The 23,088-nt window shown below is 31.2% G+C and overlaps 1 long non-coding RNA gene across 1 annotated transcript in view; it reads right to left on the minus strand.

The window, feature by feature from the left end:
- LOC123694445 overlaps positions 1-23,088 on the minus strand; it is a 28,610-nt gene that overhangs the window by 4,013 nt on the left and 1,509 nt on the right. The window contains exons 2-3 of the long non-coding RNA XR_006751811.1: positions 15,221-15,254; positions 3,001-3,057 (exon numbers count right to left, since the gene is read on the minus strand). This is a non-coding gene — a long non-coding RNA (uncharacterized LOC123694445). The remainder of the gene's footprint in view (positions 1-3,000; positions 3,058-15,220; positions 15,255-23,088) is intronic.

Below are 23,088 nucleotides of genomic sequence, written 5' to 3' on the forward strand. Positions count from 1 at the left end.
ATATAAAATTTTGAAGGTGTTATTTTATTGATTCAGTTTATTATCTGGAATAGAACATAAACTACAAACACTTTGAACATTTATTGAGTAAAGCCATCGTATAAGAATACAAAACAAACATATCTTGTTTCGTTTAAATTATCATATACCTACTTTATAGGTACGTACTTCCTACGTTTCAATAGAAAACTTCTAGAACAATCTCCATCAATACCTTTATTAACACATGCAGTTTTATCCAAACTATATCATACAAGCATATAGGTATGAAAGATTAACTAACGCAATTGCAAACGTAATAAAATCAATACAAATTCGAAGAGGCCATTCCAGTGTCCTCTAACGAGGGACATACCACTCGAAACCCATTAAGCCATTCTGACCCTTATCATCATACATTAAAGCCGATATTCACACGCACGCCCACACATGAGGGTGGGACCCCACGCATTACCCCCGGGGGTAATTTTTACCCCATCAGGTACACCCATACTCATCATTGGATATTTAAATTACTTATAAGCAATTTTGTAATTCGAATGCGGTCAAAAATTATATTTTTGCGGAAAATTCGAAATAGTTATCGCCGTATGAAATACCTACTGTTTTATTTCAATTGTATGGGAAATAATGAGTGCATGTGTACTGTAAAATTTGGTTAACTAAGTACAATTAATTTTTATAGGTTTATGAGAAGAGCCGAAATTCATCGTTATAATTTTCACACAATTTTTTAAGTAAGTATAGGTACTTACAGCATATGATTAATAAAGTTAATTTTATCATTGTTTAATACCTACACATTATCCACAACATAATATTTTTTATGAATTTAACTGATATCTATCTGCACGATTAATTCGTTCAGATATAGAGACATAAATAATCAATCAAACAGTAGGTCATAGGGACTATGGTAAAAAAAAGAACAATAGGTACACAAAAAACTATGTATGAAACCCATTCTATACATACAATTTTATATGTATGTATGTATAACTATACACACATAATGCTACAATTTTATATGTATGTATAGCTATACAACAAATGCGTAACCCAAAATATTGGTACGTTGAAAAAAACCCCGCGGGACTAGTCAGACTAAATTATCGGCCACATTTATTTCCCAAAAGAACATTTATATAAATTGCTTTTAATCCTTCACAACCGCAGACAAGAAAACACCCTTGTAAAGAAACCACGTTATTTAGATATTAAAATGGCGTAACGTTTCGTTGTTTTAAATTTTATCGATTAGTTGGAATATTTTTGAACATTTTGTAAACATTATAATTAACAAAAATGGTCACACAATTTTTTATTATGTAGGTAGTTGTTTTTTTAAGTATCGATATAAAACTTTTTTTATAGTTCAATTAACTTATAAGTAATCCAATAATAATCTATGTAGTCTGTATATAAGAAAGTAAAACATAATACACAGTGAAATATCCAATAATTGCCGATATTCTTAAACTCCAGAACATTCTAAAAGTTAAGGTGAAAAGTAAATACATCGTCAAATCAAGCACAAAGTTCCAAATGGAAATTAATTAAACTTGCCTGATACATAAACTATATTCTTTACAATCAGATAACACGAATTGAATTTCATGTAACAACTTTTCGCGTAATTCTCAGAATTGCCATTTAAGTTCAGATCGGAGATTTATTGAATGTTTTGTTGTGTGTCCTTATAAGGTTGCAAGAGAACGTAAAAAGCTAATAGGTAGCCAACGTTTGTTTATAATGAGAATACCATTAGTTCGAATCGAGTACACAATAATATTTATAGTATATTCGATTAGTTAATATGTATAAGTGAAGTAATAATAAAACAATCATAATCGCTATAACGATCGCAAATCCAAACATACGCCATTGGCAGTTCCAAAAAGTTCCTACTGAATTCCTAATTTGTTTTGACGTTTCTAAACGTACGACCACTCTTCCCGCCTACTAGTTGTGAGTTCGAAATTCGAAGGGTGCGCAAAATTCGGGCTATATGGCACAGATAAAAAATAATTTAAGCCGTGTTCACACAGGGGTTATATTCGATTGACCGATTAAGCGATGGTACACACTACCCACTGGTTGTGTACGCAATCGAATTTTCGCATAACTTTTGTTGGGATGGACCCCTCAATTTTTTGCCCTTCGCAACCCGTCCGTAATGTTTGAGGGTTTGCCCTTATAAACGCGTGCCACACAATATTCCACAAAAACTCATACGTGACATATCAATAACTTGAATGTGAAAAAATATTACTTCTTTATTACCTATCTTTACAACTTTGTTTAGAGTAATAATGTGTTATTGCGAGTTATATGTATTTTAGAACATTATAACGCTTATATTAATTGCTCACAATTTATTTGATACATAATTGTTACAATTATAATATACTGTACTGTATTGTATTTTGTCAAACGACAATTTTCCTTAAAAACTAGCATTAACAAAACACCTATTCAATTAACCATACCATCGAACCAGCCAATCGAATAGAAAAATCCACACTAGAAAGTGAGTTGTCAATCCACAATAATTATCTATTAGAAAATACATAACAATGCACAAAGCCCATTGTGTTATATACAATAGAGTGAGTCAGTACCGAAAAGACAATGCGACAGGCATCAGTCTACTATGAACGTGATGGAAAACATAATTCTCGTAATCTTAGCAATGTTATAGATTTTGTTGAGCACGTCGCATTTGATGCTAGGAGAGTAATGTATGTAGTTCGGGAATTAATAAATGCAGTGTCAATTGCTGAAAACTTACAGGGAATTAAAAAGTAAAAACATACAATCATGTCTTAAGTATCATCGCGTATCATAAACAAAACTGAGATTATTTTAAAGGTTTTGATTATAACATGATGTTGTTTTCAACTGTGCGTGATACAATTTAAAAAAGGAACGCAATTGTTTATGGTTGGTAGATAGCTGTGGCACCGATACAGATAAAAAATACAGAAAAACAATACTCACAGTTTAAAAACACACCAATACATCGCCTATTCACTTTCGATCCGCAAGTTGAAAGTCCTGAAACAAAAGAATCAAACATAAACAACAGATCATAAAAACGCTATGAATGGATATAGATAACAAAAACCAAATCCTCGAGCCATCAATCAACCGTGTGTTTTTTGTGCTGCGTTCAAAAACCTATGACCTTGGTCAATAAAGATCAGTGTGTCCTAGGTTGAAGACATTTATTTATAATCTGCGATGTTATTGTGAAGTTACCCTTGCTTTTTGCCACCGTTCATTCATCATTCATTTCTTTCATTATCATCTTTAACATTTACGGCTTATTTGATCACAAAGGACTGATGAACCATTGCATTGATGTAGCATTGCAATGTAAAATGTTTTGCATTAACATAAAATTTTTACAACCGCATTCGGGTGAACGTCCTCTACATTCGTACATCTACAGTAAAACTGCGAAAAACATTCACGAATACGCTTATAATTGCACTGTAATAAAACGCAAATAAAACCTGTTTACAAAACATCTCGTCTCAAAATTATTTGCTAATCGAGCCAAGGTCGTCGGTGACAATACAGGCCGCAACAAATTATGTACCTACTGCAAAGTGCAAATTACTCTTATTATGTTTTTGTCGGTTCGATGACCTCAGTGTCACATTCAACACGTGACGAATACGTATTTCAACTGAGAGCAAAACACATTTATGCATTATATTAATGAAGCTAGGTATATAATAACAATATCGTGATTTCGATTGCAATTTTGAATCAAGCAATTATACAATCAAATATGTTTTCTATACCCTTGGATTGTACATGTTTATAAAAACATTTTATGAAAATATAAACAAAAACCAGATTTGGAATATTACCAAGTATATTTTTTTTTACGTGACAACGTCTTAAATTAGGTTGCGGCTGGGAGTCACTTATGAAAAAGTGTAACGCTCGGTAACGTTACGATGAGTCACCGAACGAGAGAGAGACGTTGTCACGTAAAATCTTCGCCCGTAAAACCGACTTTACAGGCAACCATTTTTTTTCTTAATAATTTCATTATTTTACATTAAAAGTCATTGCCCAAACCGAATTGCTTTACTATAAGTGTATAGCCATTCGCGATGACTCACACAACACTATTTTTGCACCGATTACATTGCGTTTTTATCCGTGCAACGCCCGACGTGACCTAACTGACCTAACTCATTGTTAGGCCGTCCTTTTTTGCATATCAAATCATAAACTATATTACTCACAATTCCAAGAACATAAAACCTCAATGATGACACGAGTAAAACATAAACTAATGCAACTTCGAATTTAAATAAACTTGTTGAAGCGCGTCCGCCTCTTATGAAATCGCTTTTAAAATGGCCCAATAGTTATTAACTTGATAGTATTTTTAAATGTCTATACATCAAGTTTATCGTTGATTATATCGAACTAAAGGACGTTACCAGTTTAGGAATTTTCCAAATAGCTGTTTTATCGTAAATATGCAGTTAATAGCGCGGAATGGCGTCCGTGAGATAAACTAATAGGGGAGGCAATTTTGTCATAATTAAAACCATAATTATAGACCAATTCGAAATGCCGAGACGTCGTATCCGAGAATTATAGCCGTTTCCTAAATTGTTAAAGAAATTAAAACTATATTTTTTTAATTACTCGGACATAAATTGTTGAGAAAAATATGGCAAGATAAATCTATAAGGACTGAGATATAATAATGGACATCGGCTTGTCTTGATTGACGCAATCCTGCATATGGATACAAAATGGGTTAATTACATATATAACACATGTTATTCGAGTTAACCGCCGTTTAAATCTTCTGGAACGTTCGATCGTGGTGACTGGTGAGATATTGAAACCTAAATGTCAATTCTAATTGCCTATAAATACATAATAAATATAATGTGTTTTGTATTGCGTTGAATGAGGATATTTAAATGTTTATTAAAGATTCATGACTAACACTGGTGAGCATGTGACCTTAACGTATACACTTTTCTATACTTTATTTAAAACGTAATTATAATAATACAAAATTTAATTAATTTATCTTGTAGGTATGTATTAAATCTTGTAAAAAGTATGATTTAATTATAAAAACATCCATTCTGTTGCATATTGTATTCAGTAAAAACCCTCACATTTATCATAATGCTTGGAAATAAAAAACCTAATCAGTTAATCACATTCCCTGATTAAAATATGACCATTTAAGAATAAAACATCCAAGCCTTGATAGATATATATAGAGGTATGTAAAAGGAAACTATCTATATATCATTCTAGAAGTTAATTACTATTAAAACTAAGACAGATTTGGGATAAATACTTGAAATATACAAGAAAAACTATAGCTCGAGCGTTTCGCAAAAATGTTATAAAAAACTCGTTCCTAATTACTGCCATAATGGAAAATGGAGGGAAAATGCAACTGGCAATGTATTTGAAAAAGTTGCTATTGGTTTCTCGCGAAGTGCTTGAATAATATGTACCTATTAGCTTTTCTTTGGAAATGTAAATAAATGATTGCCATGTCGATTGGCATGGGTCGGGTTTCATTTTTCAATGTCCTTTACTGAAGAAAATGATTTATAAAGGAACACTATATTTGTAATAAACTTAAGCTACATATTTTCAGGGTTATTATTAATACTTGGTTTGCTTTGTCTTGATAAAATTTGAAAGGCATCCATGACTCAACAGGATACCTCTTTGGCCAATTTTCAAAGAACGAATTGCACACATGACCAATTTTTGTGGTTTATTTTTATTTTTAATTTAACTAACTAACATTAATTTATATATTTAAATAACGCTTGTAGTTCTGTTTGTTTTGTGAGCCGAAAATGTTTTCATTGTCTTATTGAAATAATGAAATACCATATTTAATTAGTATAATATAACAACTGAGATGAAAACAAATGACGAGTGCACATGTTTCTGATAAATTCCCCATGTTATGAACATACATACCTACGTTTATTTATTTTTCTCCGTCAACAACGCATAGCTTTCGTAAACAAATATTCACTCTCACGGTATTTTTTTTAATAAAAAAATAACTCTCAAGCAGAAAACAGGTGTTTTGGACGTTGTTATGTCAAAAAGAGTTATTATATTTTTCTATATGTATATGTAGTTCATAAAATAAAGATATTAGTGAAATGGCATGTTGTTGTTTGTTATAAAAGCGAGATTAATAATTTTTATTTAGGTGTCATATATATGTATAATTGAAGACTGTTTAAACCCAACACAAAACACAAATGAATACCAGTTTTTTATGTAAAAATATAGGTAGATATTATATAGGTACTTAGGTAAGTTATTTGTATTATTTTAGCAGGTAAGTTGTTTTTGTTTGTTAGTACAAATTATAGCAAAAAATCAACGCAAGAATTTATCGTAATTCTAAACCAAGTCTATCTCTTATCTATATCACTATTTATCTAAAACATTGCCTTTATAAATTGTCAACCTTCCACATAAACACATCCAACCTCAGGTAGAAAATGTACAAATTAATCCACAGCAAAACTATCGTTCAGACCTTGTACATAAGAATCAAATTGCTATAAATCGAACTTAAGATATATTTTAAAATTTTTATCAGCGTACGATTGGTCTGAGAAGCCTGTGACAAAAACTAATTAAATTAACCGGCTAAAGTGGATGAATAAAGATAAACCTTATCTTTAATTAATGTAAAAGATTCGCTCACTTGAGATCGCCGGCAATAATTATTGTAGAACTAGACGACTAGATTCTATAATCAGATACGACTTAAGAAAAAATATACCTACCTATACTATCAATATTTATATCAATATGAATTTTTATATAAAATTAAATACGTTAACAGAGACGTCTGTATTTTGTAAACTGGTTCTAACATTGTCACGTCACTTTTATAAATGTGAAAATTATGCGTTTTGTTTTTTTTTGACAAATTATAATAAATTGGCGTTAATTTCAAGTTTCACTATACATACTAGGTGAGAAACAAATGAACACTGATAAAAATGATTAATTGTTTTCTTTAATTTTGTAAAAGGTTTTATAAATTTTGATTTATTCATATGTAGATATCTTATAATTAATGGCTCACAAAACCGACATTTCGAACGTTACGACTACGAGCGTGACCACAAGCTGAAATGTTATATGCTCCGAATAGTGACTTTAAAGCTCATATTTTAATTTGTAACACGACACCCAAACACAAAACCATTTGTCCAACCGCCTAGCTTACACCACATAACTAATAAATAAAAAAAAAACTCGCCTTATCACATTCGAAGTTTAAAATTTCACTTTTCCAAAAAGTAACCCGATAATGCCCATAACGTGGAAACAGTATGGCGCATTCACTCGGTTGCCTAATTCTATTTAAATATCGAATTTCGAATAACGTTCTTAAAAAACTTGCCCCTAATAACCCTTCTGCTATCGAATTATCTTCGAAATTCAAAATAAATATAACCTATTTTTGAGCGGCGATACCTGCACTCAAGTTGATTTGGAGCGGGTCGAGATGCGTTTCGGTCGAGGGCACACTGGGTGGCCAATATTTAATACAATCTGTGAATGTATTTTTATTCATATTTTATAAATTTGTATGCGCCGCGCCGTTACGATGACGCTATAATACGTTTAAAATTTTCAGACATAATTAAAAAAGATTATAGAATACTAGATTTCCGCCCGCGTCTTCGCATAGGTATTAGGTACCTATTTATTAATAGTCATTTTATATAGGAAGTATTTTTAATAGCGGTTAATTTTGTCACAAATCAACATAATAACATGTACAATTGAATCATATCATCATACGAACTTTAAAGAACGAACATTTTTAACAAACACGCAATATTCAAACAATATTCAAAATAACACACCCATTGTGCACCAAGCCTATATCCACTCGTATCTCAACATTTCAAGGGATCGGTATTATTTACATTTTTTGCCTCAAATGTGGAACAAAAAAGGATAAAGAATATATTTGAACGCTCACCAAATGTCCCTACGACAGGTTGGATCCCGATTTATTTAATTTTATGTTATGAATGTAAGACCAAGATTAAGTAAATTCTTTTAGATTAGAACGAACCTTTTTCTACGTGTGACCTTTTTATGAATTATAATGGATAGGGAAGTTTTTATTGCGGGTAATGTTTTTGTAGTTTGATCTTGATATATTATGTTATATTATATTCAATCGATATTATCCATATTGAACGAAAAGCGTACAATTAAACCATTTGTCGATATTACTTAGGGATATGTAGAAATATATTAGTAAAATAGTTTTAAATACAATAAATAATTGAATATATCTCCGGTATTGTTTTCGTTGTACAATTAATAAGTAGGTGGCATCGAACTTCATTGTGTTTCATTTAACAATATAGGAGGTACATACATATCTACACAACATGACAGTAAACAACCTACTTTTAAATTCCGCAGACGTTTATCACCTCACGTACAAACAGCAATTTGTATCGACAATAAAATATCACATACTAAATTACACAAAATTAAACGTGAATACATTTTAAATTATAAAATAAACCGATACACTCGATCTTCCAAACAAGGCAACTTAATTAGCCCGTTGCGTTTGCGCTCGAAAAAAGTGAATTTTAAAATGGAAAATCAAGATGGCGTCTATGGCGGGTTGCAGAGTCCTCATTCGGCGGATCCGCACAGAGCGAGCAACCCCGCGAAGCAATTATTGCGTGAAGCAGCTTGGGCAGTGTTGAAGTGGCTTGGCTGTGGAAAATGACGTCACACGCGCTTTCCTCAGTCAAACCGCGTTCACACTGAGCGTGCTGCTTCGCGAGGCTGCTCGCTCTGTAGTCTGTGTGCACCCCGCCTATTGCCAATGCGTTGTGATGGATCACAGAGGGCCGTGGCGTGACTGCTTTTGCCTTTTATTTTATTAGTTTAGCCTACGCTCGGGATTAAGCGCTTGGGTGTGTATTGATGACAACCGATAGCGTGCTTGATGGAAACCACCAGTGTTCCTTTGATTCGCCGATAAATGGTGATTAATTATGGCGGGAAATAGCTGGTTTGTTTGACGGAGGTGTTGCGAGATTGTCGCTGATTACAAAAATGTTTTCGAGAGAATCAGAACGAGAATTTGAATTATTACTCACAATACATTAATTAACTAAAATACATATATATATATTTTTTACTTCTTTCGATCTACTTTACGATACGTTAAAACACGAAGTTAAAACATGAATCAATTAATTATCATTATCTCTTGGTCGATCTAAATCAAAAATTTCTCTTTATGTCGGCGTCTTGATTAATTCGGAACATAAAAATTTTAACATATCAATTGAAACACGCCCCGAGATCGTTTTGGATTCGATGCTACATACATCGTAACGAGTATCGAGTGAAAATTAATAAATCGACTCGATTAATATCTCGCTTTAATTAAGATCATCGATTTTATATTTTATGGTCACGAAATCAATGAAAACTTGTAACGCCCAGCGATAAAGATGGTTAAATCATTTTTAATTGATGCTGTCATATGTTTTATTAATTACGAATAAAAGTTAATCTAAGGTCTATAAGCCTAAAGAAGTAGGTAATATTTTGAATAAAAAATAATGCTCTAACAAACATCCCCTTATTTACATTTACATAAACTATGTTGAAGCTAATGGTTCTATTTGTATACGTAGTATATTATTATTAGTCTGTGGTTCTATTCTATTTTTACAAAACTTTTATACAATATCACATACGGATAAAATAACTGTCGTTTTCTATAACCGTGTTCTAAGAAGAGTTAATAAGTGCACAAGTGTTGTTAATTAGCAACTAATTGGTATCAAGCTATACACATGTAGACATGGTCCTTCGAGGCTTCCTCAATAAAATATTATAGGTGACAATTGAGCCAACGCAGACCACCCACGCTGATTGGCCGTTTATCTGTTACTGTTTATTTAATATCTTACTTAATATTATAAAGTTGAAGAGTTTGTTTGTTTCTGCGCGCTAATCTCAGGAACTACTGGTCCGATTTGAAAAATTATTTCGGTGTTATAGCCCTGCGCTGCTTGTTGGTAATGTAGGGTTATTATATCTGTATAATAGATTTGGTAAAACCCTTGTATGATATTGGCAAGTCCCTCAATGAATGGGTTAATTGATTTCCTCAAATATGTGGAATATTAGCAGGCATATCTATATATTATATACCTATATCTACTTGATCGAAATTTATGTTGTGTTAATAACTCAAAATTTAAATGGAAATTTTCAGTATAATATAAGCATAATAAAGGATGGAAATTCTAGTGAATTAGGGGTATAACTTCTTAAAGAAAAATAGATTTAGATCGTACTTCAGAGCACGCAAATAATAAAAAATTCTTACTACACTATTCCTACACATTTCATCTGAAAAAGCCCCACAATGGGCCCTTTTAACCCACCTACATCCAGGTTTAGTATAGTTCTCATATATTTTTGTTAAAAAGAACACTCCAATCCCCTTTGCCAAATTTGTTCAAGTATCATTTAGACGGCATGGCAACAAAACCACACGCATACAACGTATGGTAAAATTGCCACCAGAAAATTTACGACAGCCATAAAAGTTTCTTCAGTCTTAATGTTTACAACTTGGCAGCATGTGATCACTTCATTTGGAACAAACCGCTAATTAATTTTTACGATAATTTCACAATATTACAACCCTTTATGGCGTATTCCAACATTGTAGTTGAACATATTTTATTCTAAGTATTTTTTTACGTTTCTATATTTATTTCTCGGTTAAAATTTGCAAAAAGCTTTTTAAATAAATTTGCGTAGGTAGTAAAATTTTTTTTTATGAGCATTGATTAGTTGTTCTTGGATTAAAATATCAATAAACGAGATAATTTGATTTTACATGTACCTATGGCAAAATATTGTTGGATAAATTCTATTTATTGTTCAATTTAACCGCAAAAGTTTATTATGGAATTTTCGATAATTAACGTCATTGAGACGTAGAGCTTTTTTTATGTTTAGATAAAGTGTTTGGAGTAATTTTCGAAATATCCAATTAATTTCAAAATCACTCCCACAGTACACGGACAAAAACATCAAATTATTCAAATCAAATAAAGCAAACGACCTTTAATAACCTCTAAGATTTGAACCGAAACAGATTAGGTATTTCATAAAACTTGAGTCTTTTTTCGAATACGAAACTGCAAAATTATTAACGTTGGCAATTACAGTGATAAATTGCATATTTTTTTCCAAAAATCATTGTATTTTATAAGGAAACATTCTAATGATAATTATAAAACGCCTAAGCTTTTTGATTTTTTAATTTTAATTATTTAAATAAATATTATAAAACTGGTTATCCCAAAAGTATAAATTTTTGAATTAATTACATGATAGGTACTTAGTACTGTAATAAAATAATTAATCTCATTAGTCATTACAATGCTAAAATAATTCCAGCTAGTTTTCAACGCTACAAAGTTGTCACCAAAAGCGCGGGAATGCTGACGAATAAAACAAAATGGCGCCAAACTAGAAACACAGCTTATAAAATACAGATAATAATAATTTTAATGAACCCGTTCGTTAACTATCAATAGTGTTTATCATAAGAATACAACAGCTGTGGCATAAAGTCGATACGTTTGTTACGTATTTATAATGTTATAAAATTTTAATAAGAATGTTTAGAAACTAATGAACCTCTACATAATATATATTTCAGTTTAATTGCCTGCTCTAGGCATGTAAAATATCTATACAAATTTGTATAACGGGAATACATTGGAAATTGTAGAGAAATCATTTTAAAAAATTGAGAAAAAATTATTTAAGTTATATTTTTACAGGTATATAGTTAATAATATGTAATTTATCAAAAAACCCAGTATTTTATTGGATGATGAAAAAGACTAATATTTTCCTTAGTACAGAAAAAATTGGTTTATACTTAAGAAAAATCGGTAATATGCAGTAAGTTACCTAATATTATGTTTTCTATAACTGTTAGAACTGTACTATTGCATTAAAGTCCTATTATTTTATATTTATAGTCTTTTCTTTCATACCACTGAATAAAAAGCTTACACTTTTGATATGTAAATCAAATCATAAAGAAGGATCTGAACAAAAAGATTTCTTTTAATTGGTACAACGTATGATGTGGCACGAAGGTATGTTTTTTTTGTATTCAAGATTAAAACACCTTTGTTTCTGTCCCTATACAATGTAATATCCGTCGTGAAAATCTCATTCAAATGTGTTCAGTAGTTTAAACACTGGGTGTAAAAAAAACAATTTCAAAATCTTTATATTGAATAATAAATTTATTGAAAATTGTGCATTTTATTTAAATAAGATAACGAAAATATTATCAAAACATTCTTATGTAGGTATTAAGTACGAAATAGGTATTTCATAAACGTGTATCTATAGCACAGATTAGATACTAGCCTATAGCTTACTAGATTTGCCTCCTGGTTTTACCCTTTTAAAATTTAAATTACGGAAAGAATTCGTGGGTATAATTACAAAAATAGTTCGTTTAATAAAACTTCATAGTCACAGCTAATTATTAAAATTGTACATTCTTATAACAAGAATCTCGTTACAACAAAGATTTCTCAGCGAATTCGCATTTCTAATCGAATGCATTACATCAATGCAACCTTGTACCTTAATATTAAAAAAAATATATCACTAACATTGTTCTCACATAAATTACAAGCGAAGCATGCACATCTATGGGAATGAGGAACTAAACAATACACCAAATCTTAATAAATGATCACATTCAAATAGGGTGCAAGACATTTGCGTAACCCTTTTCACGCGACACCTGGCCGCTTAGGCCCAGAGTCAAAAATCTCCTTTATCGCATTAGCATAATATTTATAATATTGACAATGGGATGCTTTATTCAAAGTAGCTCTGATTCCTCTCGTATTTGACATACGGCAGCTCGTTATTGTGTTCCGAGATAAGGGACAAGGTAACAATAGATCACTTTTGTGATCGCGGTTTGTAAGATTCTTTGAAAGGTAACGTGGCTTAACTAACAACCCGACTTGAGCAATACAACATACATTCCATTTAAATTTTCGAATCGCCTCCGCCGGTTTCGAGTCGACTTTCAATTAACGTCTCCTAGATTCAATTAAATACTCTCTAAGTTATTAAAATGTTCGCTTTATAATCAATCTGATATAAAATATCACCGTAATCACTACAGTTACAGAACTGGATTCAAATTAACGATGTAAAATAAACGCGGATTGAATACAAAATGGAAAGTAACGAATCGTATCGCTAGGTCCAAGGTATCGATTGCATCCTTCGACCCAATTCGGACAAAAAATCCTTTCAAGCCGACAATAGATACCGACCTATTGTCTAAAAACCGTCAAATGATACGCATTAGTTTTTTGCCGCGTTATGAATAGTTTTAAAACAGGAAGGATGTGAAAGTCGGGGTTATTGAAGACACCGTATGGCGGTGAAGGGTTAGGGGTGTGTTGGACCGGCTGTTTTATTCAAAGAAACGCGTAGGTATAATGGATAAAACATTGCATTAAGGAAAGAAATATTGCGACCATTAATTTTGATCAACTGTCATAACTCATAACTATTTCTTGGGCAAGTGAATTGTATTTTTTATTTTTAATAATATTGGTGTAGCAATGGAGTTTATCAAAATACAGATAACCACAATCTTGAAAGAGGGAATGTCATCAGAGGTTACAGATAAAAACTGATAAAATAAAGAAAGTTATGACATAAGTACCTATAAGAGGAATTATATCTTATCGAATTCAGGTGGCTTTTACTTAATATTATCTGTCATCAATCAACTTTTTATCAACTTTCTCCTTGAAGTTTTCACAATGATTAAATATTTGTCACGGGTTATTTGAGCGAATAATTGGGGCCCAAGAGTCATAACTTGTAAAAATCCATCAACATCGAGTTTTTACTGATAAATTGACTCTTCTTAGAACATAATATTAATTTAATATATCATAACAATAGGTATATAATAATTAGGTGTTCATTTTTATTAATACTTATTTTCTTAAAAAAGTGTATAGATTTATATTATGAACTATTATGTAAAGACTATTAACTAATAGACTTATGTACCTACCTACCTACATAGTAATGAATATTGTATTATAATAATATGTACCATATTATCTCAGATATGGAAGTAATCAGATTAAAAAAAATAAAGATATAATTTTAAATATAAGAAATTGCACATAGATAAAGTGAAATAAATACATACGCAAACATCGTTTCTCCATAAATGATGAACGTTAAAATAATCTTATTTTGATGAGAGCAACACGCTATAGTAGGAAAACAATGTTATTTACAATAATGACGATACATAAATTATTAATAGCTTTCCGACTAGATAGCGCTGTATATTATTTTGGTGTAAACAAAGACGTTAGTTTTGACCTTTTAATTGCACAATATATCTATATAAATTCTTTATAATCACAACCTAACATTATAAACAAAACAATTTTATTTTATTTAAATTTTATATAGTTACAACACTGAAAAAAAATAAACATCGTTTAAAAATAATATTTTTCAAACGAAGCTATTGTTGTTTTTTTTTTGCCTTTATTATAATTAATAATAATTATAGACATAAAATAATAAATAAAACATAATAAAAGAATTCAAGGTTTTGTTTTCTACAAATAACTACCTAATCTAATTTAAATAAAGAAAAAAATTAAAATGTAAGTCCCCTTGGTAATACGAGGAAGACATATTCGCCTACGCCGTGACCGTGGAGATTGTTTCTATAGGCCCTAGGTTTGACAGACTCATACAATGGTATAAGCAGCTTCGATACTGGGCCTGCGGTGATTTGAACGCGATCCCTGCGAGTTGTAACCAGTGTGCAGACCACAACGCCAACGCAACATTCGAGTGAGCAACGAAATAGTGGTATCGTATACTTAAACGTATTTGGAGTTACTGTACGAAGTTTATGTATTATGTTAGTTTTCCCTACCTAACTCAAAATTCATATTTATTTATTCATCTTATAAATTTAAGAAGTGCTTTAAATTCGTTACCTATATGTATATTGATTAAATACGTTTTCATAGTTATATTATATAAAAAAGATGTTTACCTTATAATTCCTCGTTATTTGCGTTTATTTCCACCTGTAACAAGAAAAAAAAAACATTAATTATAAATAATCAATATAATTCTATAATATAAGTATTATTCTAATATATTCAATTGCCGTTTAAATATGCATAAAGTAAACGTGTATTATTAGTTGACTTGCAATTCCTGATTGAAACAGATTGTTGCAATAAAAAGTGTATTTCTGCTTGTATTTAACATTATAATATTATATTTCAATCCTACACAACTATATTATTCTATTAAAACTGTGGTAGGTACAAAATAAATTACCATCTACATATACTATAAAAATGAATCGCAAAATGTGTTGGTAAGCGCATAACTCGAGAACGGCTGAACCGATTTCGTTACTTCTTTTTTTATAATATTCCTTGAAGTACGAGGATGGTTCTTATGGAGAGAAAACGTAAACATGTACCACGGGCGAAGCCGGGGCGGACCGCTAGTTTTAAATAAAACAGTCTTAGAGCAGTTGATATTTGACATTATATTGAATTTATTTATATATGCTCACTCACATTTATAATAATAGAGAGAAAAATATATTCAAGAAAACAAAAAAATCCTCTTTGAAGATTTGCCTATAAAATATTCAAAACATGTTTCAGTTCAGGAAAACAGCCAGAAATAACGTGTAACTTTAAATTATTATCATTTAAAACTGGCAACCAATCTCATACGCCATCCATCTTTGTTTAACTTCGCTTATCGGTTACAGATATCTCTGTGTTGACGAGCCATTTTATTTATTCATACGAAATATTTGCATGAAACTTTTCTAGGGTTAAAACTGTTCGCGCCATAATCGGGTTGCACCCGCAAACAACCGATTATTCATCTTGCATAATTTTTACATTTTTTAAAACGGCAACACTGCCGTAGCATAGATTTTCTGACGTTTGTTGTTTATGGGCGGTTTTAAAATTTAAATATCGAACGAGCCGCGAACTGAAGTTGAAATGTGTTCGATTTGTCATTTGACGAATAGAAGTAATCATGGATAATATAACTACCTATGTAGGTACGCAAAATAATTGACCATCGACATTTTTAGTTTGTTATTACGTAGATAGGTAGATAATAAGAAAAATGAATTACAATAATTTCTAAAGTTCATAGATATGTTATAATATATCCAAAATGGTCATAAATTAAGGAAAACAATTAGATATTGTTTCAAATGTGAAATATAAGGTGAAAATTAATATCGATAATACTGCGATCTAATCACGCAACGGTGTATCGAAAAAATTGTTTGCAATCTTTAAGTATAGTTTATGAGCCGTGTAAAAATTGCATTTAGGACAAAAAGTTGTTTATTAAACGCGGAAGTTTCAATGTTACATTGTTAGTGCTGTCTCGTATAGATAATGGTGACTTGACATTTGAGTCGATTTGTTCCATCAAGCGTTCAAAGTTAATTATGGCTTATCATTTTGTACTGTTATTCAAATATGAAAAAGTTATAAGAGTATCGGTACTCATGCTACATATTAATATTGATAGTGTTATTAAAGGATTATTCATTTGAAAAAAACATATAGTAAGTACCTATTTATAGTCATGAATTCATGATAATTATTTATTATACCAATGAGACTTCAAATAACTACCCATAGCTATAAAACCCGTAGGTAATAAATAACTTAACAGTTTCTTACTTATAAGTTTAAGGCTCCTTTTAGTTACCTACATAAAATATTTTATTTTCCCAAACCAAGATGTCTCTCTCATACCTCAAAACCAGAATAAAATCTACTTTTTCGAATGTTATAAACTTATAAACCAGTAGCCATACAATCTGACTCAGCTATTAACGAAACGCGTCATTGTCATTGATGCATAATAATTATTATGTAAATCGTTTGTATCATATGCGGATCGCCTTGAACTTAGCATTTTACTTCGAGATAGCAAAAAACCTGTACATACATGGGTTGTTCATTTAATATTCTAATCAATATTACCTGATGGTGTTCGGACGCGTGAAATCAGTCACTATATAAAATGTACTGCATATCTTAATTACTATCTATGTATATTTGCTAATCAAAGAATTAATAATAATTCTCATCAAAAGTCTCAATCGGTAAAGCAATTCCAGAGTTTTAGATTGCTACTGTGCGAATATTTTAATTTCTAGAATATTACTTAATTAGACCGTACAAAATATTTTGTATCAACAAAAAATTGAGACTTAAAAAAGAGCTAGATATATTATAGTGTATTAAAGAGAAATGATTTTCGAGAAAAAGTCATAAAAAATATTACTTACATATTTTCAAAGACAGTTTGACAAATCACAAAAAACATTCATTTTTATAAAAAACTGCAATATAACCCCGTTTTTAACGTATTTAAACACCTTGATTAATAACTAAACTGGAGAGCCCTTAAGATCAATTAAATGGATACAGTGCCCGCAATTGTACAATAGTTTACAAGTATTTAATGTTCCAAGTGTTCCCATTGTATTTTTTGTGGGATACTTATGGTTCTACTGACATTTATGAATTGCCCGCTACTTTACGATCGTATGTTTTGACAGTTTCAATGAATTGTTCGTAACCGTTATTGTATTTCAATTTGCGTTTTTTGTAGCGTCTTACAAGTTTGACTGTTTCTTTGCCAAAGGAGAATGGCGAAACTGGGCCTAACTGTTACAGAAATCATAATATATTTAAAATTCATTATGTTATTTTTAGTAATTCTTGGTAAAATATTTACTTCTGATTCTATGGGAAAACAAATCTTTGAAAAAAAAGATAATGTGTTCACTACCGGCATTGTTATTTAGATTTCTATGACTACCGGTCTTATCAAGCAGAGATTGTCAGTGTTGTCAGGAGTAAAAAAGTCGAATATATCGATTAATACGAATGAATGACTATATTTTATTTTTAATTTTATTGAATTCAAATGCTTTATAAATCAGAAGCAAAACTTAACTTATTTTTAACACATATCTTAATTTATTTAGATCATTCTATAAAATAAAAACATGTTTTACTTAATCAATAATAATTATAACATTTTTATTTAGGTAGCTGGCCATTAATAAAATGTCAAATTATTAATCATAATTGTGTCAGTGATGAGTGATTTGTTTATGTTTGTTGTTTGACATTTGAGTGAAGTTTTAGGCCCTTCTCCCATTACGATACGCATAGGCGATTCAAGTATCATGCAAGTCTCGGAGACTAGTCGCCGCGGAGTATCTCACATACATTTTTATGTAGGCTCGCACACTACGCTACTGGTATCCTACACGTCTGCGACTAGTATAGCACTACTCACCGTGTCGGTCGCTTTTGCATCGGGTCTCGACTCTCGCGCGTATCTCTTCGTTAGAAAGATAAAAATATCTAATCATCATGTTGTAGTTCTCGTTCGGCTACAAAAACTCTACAATTTATGTTTCTTTCAATATATGGATGAATCCAGTACTTCTTAGTTCTTACTCTTACGTTGGCGTCTTCTATTTCTATAAAAAAGAAAAACTGCAAGAGCTTCTTCGTCACTGGAATTGCTGATTGCTCGACATAACGACGTAACTGTTGTTGCAATAAATAAATGAATTATTATTATTTATTATTATAACGTCGGTCCACAAAAACGAGGCACAATAATGATGAATTTAGTCATTTTTCAGTCGCATAATATGCGAGCATCTGGTAGCCAGCAAATATCTAAGTAGTATTCTACGCGAGTATCGTATTCTAGAAGTATCGTACCTAATGGCAGAAGGGCCTTAGTAACGTTACATTCAAAATTGATCTTAATCAATATCCCAATATCTCTGCTATCCCATAGAAAAGATCTATAATTATTATATTCATAGAGTCTGTATATTTTTATCTATTTAATCACCCATAAATCATCAGTGTAACGATCAGGCCCAGAGTCCTATGGGAGTTTGCCATTCTCCTTTTTGGGGTTGTTTTGGGTTACTTTATAGTGTATGATTATATCGTGTGTGAGTTAATAATCTTGATAATTTAATAGACTTATATTTGGTACGATAATATTATTATATATATGAAATTATTTATTTATGTTTTAAAATTTATGCATAGCAACCATACAAGTAACGAGTCATATTATTCAATGAAGTACAAGTGAAAATCAAGTAACGAATAAAATGTTAGAATACTATTGGATTGATCAACAAATGTAGCGTTGACACATTATCAAACGGAAAACGTCAATGCAAATACCTACAGCATATTTATCATGACACACAATGCCCTTGTTACGAGATGAATCAAAAAATAACATTCAAATCAATTATTTTAGTTATTGGCAACCCAACAATAAATTACCAAGTACCAAAACTTATTTGTGCCTATCTTTAATTAAAAAACAAAGTTCATGACATGTCAAACGCCACAGTGACAGATTCCGTTGGCCTAATTCGGCATATTTCGAAAAAAGAATACAAACAAAACTAACTATGAAGAAACTACGAAAGAAACAGTCAAAGATTATACAACAAAGTCATAGACTGAAAACGTGACTAAGTGTCAAATTGTAAGTAGGTACTTACGTTAATAATATTTATCCGTGTGTATTTAACTATTTACATTAGTTATATTAAAACGGTCGCTCGTGTCTATTCCCGTCCATGAGTCACTACTAACGAACTATCCGACAAATGTTCACCATTTTGTTGTTAACAGACTATAAATTAAGGCTATCATAATTTTAAATTAAATGAAAAATACGTTGTAATATATTTGATAATAGAACTATAATATATTTCCTACCAACTAGCAAAGTGTAGGTATTATTTCATGTTGTATTTAATCCTCTTATTTAATAGATAACTGTGACGGGTATTAAATTCTCATTACAAAAGAGTTATTATCCGTTTAACCCAAATCATTTACAAGTATCAAGAATTAGTGTCACTGTAGATAGATATTGAAAATGAAATTGCTTGAAATGTTAAAGTATTATGATCGCGCTATAAAGTGGATTTGGGATAATAAACATTTTCAATATAACAGTAGGTACCGTTAGTCGTTAGTCGTAACTAGACGAATTTCAATTTAAATTCTTACATTCTTTATTTTAGAATTAGAAAATACCTAATTGATAGCTTAAATAGGTACCTAATATATCTTAGTAATGGTCTGGGCCATATTTTTAGGCACGTACTGTACATGAAAATATAATTATAAACTAATTTAACATTGCTAAATAACTTGTTTCTCTCAGCTCTTTACAAATTAAACACTTTCCAATTATAATCCATTAAAAGAGTACAGATACAGTACTAGATAGTAGTTACAACAACAGTACTAGATATTAAATTAAGTGATATTATATGATATATCAATCATGTGAAACCTAAGTGTGAAACCAAACATAAAATACAGCGTTCAAATAATGACCAACATAAATTGGATCGTTGTTTATATAAATTTGAAAACACCTCTTACGCACGTAGAAAGAGACGCTAATAAGCTCCAAGTAAATATATCTCAGTACTAATTTTCACGAACTTGGTTATGCAACGCGAAATAATTGGCTCACTACCACTTGTCAATGCCGTGAAATTAAACGTTGGATTGTCAGAACATAGACCGTATCACCTTATTAGGAATATAACTAGCATTACCCAGTGATTCGAGCATATTTCAAATATGTGAATGGCGTGCTCCAGCGGCAGTTAAACTCAAAAATTACTAGGAAATTGATGCAATTTATTTTTATAACGCATGTGGATGAGGTTTTAAAATAACGATGTGGAAAGTCGATAACTATAACAGTTATGAATTGCGGAAGTCTACTGCAGAGAAATCAGAACTGAAATTATAGGAAATGATGATGCGGGAACGGCCTGATATTACTTGATTTACTTCAATAATGCGAATTCTCGTGGTGATGAAATATTTAGTTTCGACGCAATCATTGATGACTATTGGAGTTTGATTTAACCAGGAGTGTTTCAGGTGAATCACTACGCAATCATTGATAAAATTACCCTAGTTTTTATAAGAGATAGGTATCCGTTTCTCTTCCTTAGGTCATATTATTGCCTTTTCAATACGTAACAATAAATTAAGTAATGAGGGACCGGAGCAGCACTTAATATAAACAGTTTGAGAAGAATGCGATTCTAATTAAATGCGAACTGTGAAGTAAACATTTCCATTTACCTATAAAGGCTCCCATAAAATAACTTGCCAATCTTGTTAGACATTTTAATATAGCAATCTAAACGGATCATTAAGACTGGATAGGGTTAAGATCTCCTATTTTTGGTGCAATTGTGGTCAATAAAACTCCAATTACTAACAATATTGAGATTACACATATTATAGTTAATAACTTTTAAGCCTAGTTTGCGAACAAACTCGAGCGTTAAAACAAAAAGTTTTCTAACAATGTTGTGTTGGATTATGCATTCTACAATGCTACTAGATATTTCTAGCTGCAACTAAAATAAATTCAAGGTCGGCAATCAAACTGCCACGCGCTGTTAATAGTTATCAAAGCAAACTAGAATCTAGATAATCAATTTATACATTTCTGGAAATATTAATCACGACTTCTGTACTTTAAAAACGCTATTTTCAAAGGGAACTCGTCAATACAAAAATAATGGTGCAAATGACATTACTTAAGCATTCGGTTAAGAACCTTTGGGGCAACAGTTGAAATTCATCATTAATTCAAGAATTAATAAAATGCCTGCAACATGTCAGCCGAGAAAAACAAGGTAAACTGTTGGTTCTTTAGTCACTATTCAAGTATTTAATGTCGATATAAAGGTCGGACGAAGGTGTATAACATGATCTGTACATTGACATCATCACGATATTAATTTATTACGAAGCGAATGCAATTAACGGCTCAGAGGTACTAAACATCGAACGATGTTGAAAATTTTTCGTAATACTTCCTTATGTGCCTCGGGCTGACGATAAGAGGTACCCACAAATAATAATTAAGAGTTCGGAATCGAAGGGACCAAGAGTAACGATTCCGTCTTGTCGCCTCGGGCGTTCTGTATTATTAATAACAAAATGACCACCTGATTTATATCTTACTTTCTTACCTATGCAATCTCCTACAGAGATTAGTAACGTTTCATTAATCTCAATGACTATTTCATTAGCGTGGTACGCAACAGAATTGAAGAAACTTCTTAGTGAAGCAACCAACAAAGTGACAAAGTACTACTATGGCCCGTGTTAGGTGAAGTGTACAAAAGTGTAGACACTTACCTCGGGGCACAAGATAAAACCAAAACATCAAAGTCACGATGAAACTTGAGGCAAAATAAAAATAAAAAAAACTCGCCCGCGGGTAAACTAAATTAATAATTATGTTTAGTTAGGCATAAGAGTTTTTGTTTCGCGCAACACCCAAATTGGTCACAGATAAAAACATCTATGTGGGCGTTTAAATGCATATCTTTAGTACTGTTTAATGTAAAATGCCTTCTATACGATAAAATTAAAATTAATTTATCCACACGTTCAAAAACTTTATTAAAACAAAATTGATTAACACTGCTATTTCATGCCTATTTGGGTCGGTCTTTCCTACCTGACTCAAAACAAAAATCACATAGCAATTTCCTACAAAATTATACGTGTGCATTTACAGTTCGTCGACTTATAAATTAATAATCGTTGAATATGGTGAACCAATTCGTGTGATTATACTAGTTCTCGTTTGGGATTTAACTTATCTGTCAAGGCGTAAGCTATATTGTTGATGACCACTAATCACGGGTTAGGAATAAATGACCACTACGGTTAGACGTCGAGCGTGTTTTCTTTTCAGAGAAGTTTGTTCTAAATAATATGGTGATTCAATTGGAATTCGAAT

The sequence above is a fragment of the Colias croceus genome, chromosome 9 (genome assembly GCF_905220415.1).
Source record: "Colias croceus chromosome 9, ilColCroc2.1".
NCBI lineage: Eukaryota > Metazoa > Arthropoda > Insecta > Lepidoptera > Pieridae > Colias > Colias croceus.